A 4,520-nucleotide genomic window follows, 5' to 3' on the forward strand; every position below is an offset into this window, starting at 1 on the left:
GCACACTACATGTGGTCAAGGTTGATAAAATGTGATTTTTCATCACATTTTCATTACTTTCACGTAAATGGCAGCCACATATGACCACAAAGAGAATCCTCTATAAAACATACAGCCTCAAAGAGGCCTTTGAAAAAAAAGGGTAAAATTATCAGTACAATTACAATATAAGTACAACACTGAGGTAAATTGTATATTGTAAAAGATATTCTGAAAACGTTATTTAAAACATCACTAATAACATCAACAAAATAAAATACAATTGTGCAATTGTAACTTAAAAACTGAAGTAAGTTTTAATAAATAAATAAAAAGTTTTAAAAAATAATCCACTAAACAATGTTTAAACTTTTCATAGCAACTGTTGTTTTGCACATGTCAACTAGTCTCTTTGAACATGGAGGGAACATCAGCAATCCACACATTAAGTGCAAGTTCTCTATTATATGAAATGAATGAAATGAAATGAATGAATGAAAATACAATACGCTGTCAAGCACTCATACAGATTGGGATGCACCAGAGTCTGAGGAGGAGTCAGTAGATGAGTCTGAGGAGGAGTCGGTAGAGGAGTCTGAGTAGGAGTCAGTAGAGGAGTCTGAGGAGGAGTCAGTAGAGGAGTCTGAGGAGGAGTCTGAGGAGGAGTCAGTAGAGGAGTCTGAGGAGGAGTTGGTAGAGGAGTCTGAGGAGGAGTCAGTAGAGGAGTCTGAGGAGGAGTCGGTAGAGGAGTCTGAGGAGGAGTCGGTAGAGGAGTCAGTAGAGGAGTCTGAGGAGGAGTCTGAGGAGGAGTCGGTAGAGAAGTCTGAGGAGGAGTCAGTAGAGGAGTCTGAGGAGGAGTCGGTAGAGGAGTCTGAGGAGGAGTCGGTAGAGGAGTCAGTAGAGGAGTCTGAGGAGGAGTCTGAGGAGGAGTCGGTAGAGGAGTCTGAGGAGGAGTCGGTAGAGGAGTCAGTAGAGGAGTCTGAGGAGGAGTCTGAGGAGGAGTCAGTAGAGGAGTCTGAGGAGGAGTCAGTAGAGGAGTCTGAGCAGGAGTCAGTAGAGGAGTCTGAGGAGGAGTCTGAGGAGGAGTCAGTAGAGGAGTCTGAGGGGTCGGTAGAGGACGAGTAATTTGACTCGGAGGACCCCGAAAAATTAGAAGCTGATTGGACAGTGGCCTCTGGGGATGGCTCCTCATTTCTTATGTTGGTGTTTCCTGATAATGTATAAAGACAACACAATGAAACACTGACCACAATAGACAGTTAGGAGACAGGGGGAAATGAGCCTTTAGGCACTTTAGATACGAATAAAGCAAAAGGGGGCACATTTCACTCTTACAGTTGGAAGATGTCCCTGATGTCTAGGCCACAAAGTGTACACATCTATGTACCAAAGTATACAGTCATTACATCATACTCTGTGTATTGGTGAAAAACAGACAGTTGCTCTTTTAAGAAATATCTCTCCTTGGTTACTGTAGGTCTTTGATCGTGTCTTCCTGTCATGCTATTTTCTGTTTGGCCAGCTCCAGCTCATGTTTTGGCTTTTGGAAACAGAGTTTGGCAGTGGGGGCCGTTTGGGCAGCACCTAGGGTTGGCACAGATATAATAGTTCAGCATTAATATTAATCTGTATCATGGAATATGCCATCCAGGGGTCCAGGAGAGGTGTATACAGGTGGAACTGAAAACACAGATGGAAATCATTGTGCAAACCTAGTCACAGAAAATTGAACAATATTGGTGACATCAGATGGACAAGCTGGCAAAATACAAAGACACGCTGGCCAACAATAAAGAGCTAACTTTGCATTGCTACTGTAGTAGTGCTGCATGTTTGACAGGACTAATGTTATTTTTAACTAACTACAGTTTGTTAGCAACATACATTACTATATTGTTACATTCTAAACTTACCAAAACAGTCATCCTCCGTTTCACACCACTTCCTCTTGTCAGATGTTTATTTTCCAGGCCCAGATTGGGTTTGAACTGGACTCGGGGGTAAGGATGCTGACATACTCCATCCTGCACGAAGCATCTTCCTCATAGAATGTATTAAGCCATCAACCGCTTGTATAGACCAAACTTTATTTTCATATTTGCCTTCAAAATAAAAGCTCTTAAATACACAACATACATCATATGGTATCATACCTGTACGAAGGACATCTAATTCAAACATGTTATGTAAATACATTATGTAGATTGGATAAAAGAGAGGTTACAATAGGCATTACGATGAAGGCATTTCAAGTTCTAGTTCAACTTTATTTGTCCATAGCTGCAAGGTTGAACCCAACATGTGCACACAGGCACACACACACACACACACACACACACACACACACACACACACACACACACACACACACACTGTAGACCTGCTCTTTATAATAAAGTATTATATCAATAAGTTTGATGCCGGTGCATCCCAATCTATAATTCTTTCAATGAGTGCTTGACAGCGTATGTTATTCTATATAGAGACCTTGCGCTGAATGTTTGCCAATCTTTACTTCATGTTGAAAGAGACTAGTTGACATGTGTAAAACGGCGGTTTCTTGACCACATGTAGTCCTCATTTCAGATGGGTTAGCTGTGAAAAGCATAGTTAACTGTTAATAAGTGCATAATAAAGTATTTATTAACCTTAATAAGGCATTGTTCTTGCTTTATATCCGGTAACTGATATTATGTGAGTACTGTAATAAAGGATTTATTAACCCTAAGAAGGCATCCTTCTCACTTTAAACCCGATAGCTGAAAAAAACATAGTTAACTGTTAATAAATGCATTGTTGACTGTTAATAAACGCATAATTAACTGTTAATAAATAGTTCACTTAATAAATGTGTAAGTATTAATGTTAAAGCAACAAAAAGCCTAATAAAGATTTAACAATGACATAATAGGTAAGTTCATTAAACTTGTGTGTTTGTAATACTATTATAAACAATTATAAGAAACTCATGAAGCTAACGTTCTTAAGCAGTCTATAAACTGTCTATAAGGTTTCTTATGAATAACAATAAATGTTTGATGATTCTATTATTATTATTATTATTATTATTATTATTATTCAAAATATTATTATTATTATTATTATTATATAACACTTATATAGTCGTGTTAACACAAAGTGATTATAAGGGCCTTATTACCTATTGACTAATGCTTATTACAATGACATTAATATAAAACGTTACCAAGAGAAACATTAACAAGACATTAATGAGGCATGACTGGCATCCTCCTATACAGCCCAGACTGCTATTTAACCAACTCTCTCTCTCTTTCTCTCTGCACTCCATTCTCTCTCTCTGTTCTCTTTCTCTCCCTCCCACCTACCATCTCTCTCCCACTTCTCAACACACAAATAAGCACCTTGCAAATCATACGAGGATATTACAGTAGCTCCAAGCTGACTGGCTGAATGAAACGAATGGAACCTGCCAATAAACACTTAAGACTCGTTAGTGCACATGTGCTCGTCTCGGGGGCGGAGCTAAGCGATGCTGTACCTGAGGAGCCCGGCGGCTACAGTAACGCCCCAAGGCCTCGATGCCCGCCGTCTTCATTAAACCGCGGAGCGCACACTGCCTCGGATGCCTCCTGAATTCCGCCTCCCACAAAGGCCAAGCATAACAGGGTGGTATTTTTAAAGGTTTCCACTGACATACCATCAGCTATGGGAATCAGCGCGAGCAAAAACAACATAACACAAACTTTTATTATAGAGAGAGTTCGGAGAGAGGGAGAGAATCTAGAGAATTCTAGATCAGAGAAGCATACAATGTTCATCGGAGATCAGATCAAAATTATAATTAAGCCTCTGGCCCGCCACGTATATACAGTATTATGATGATGTCTCATTTGTTGTCTAGGATTTTCAGCACACCTGCTGAGGATATTTCATTAAACTGGAGAGGAGTCGGTATAGATTTTGGGCTTCGGGCCAAGGTTAGCTTTCGTTTAATGTGAACAATATCTGCGGATACTCAGCGGTCCTAGAAAGGGCATTCCAGTGAAATGAGTAGTTAGAAGGATGAGTCTGAGGGAGAAGGAATAAGCTGTGATATAATGAAGATCAGATAAGGTGAAGACACCTACATTCAACCATCTGTGTGCAGTTCCGATCACTTTATATTTAGCTCTGTGATCGTTTCTTATCTTTCCATGAAGACTTACTACCTGTGCAGGTACCATCCATCCATCCTCCCTTCTCTCTCTCTCTCTCTATCTGTCCTAACATCTCTCCTCTTCCAGGGGTTTGTCCGGTATCCAGCGATGTGCCCTCTGACCCCACCGTCTCTCCAGCCAACGGCAGATCTTTCCAGAACATTCCAGGCCCGTTCCGTCCCCTCGGGTGATGCGTGTTCCCCTCTCTAACAGACAGGAACGATAAGACCCGCCACGCTGTTCTTTCTAATTAGCCGACCAGGCCCAAAACAACACAAGATCACACACACACACACACACACACGCACGCACACATACTTACACATGGTCACACGGTGAGAACACACTTTTGCTTGTTTGGCA

This window comes from Borostomias antarcticus (assembly GCF_949987555.1).
Source record: "Borostomias antarcticus genome assembly, chromosome: 22".
Lineage (NCBI taxonomy): Eukaryota > Metazoa > Chordata > Actinopteri > Stomiiformes > Stomiidae > Borostomias > Borostomias antarcticus.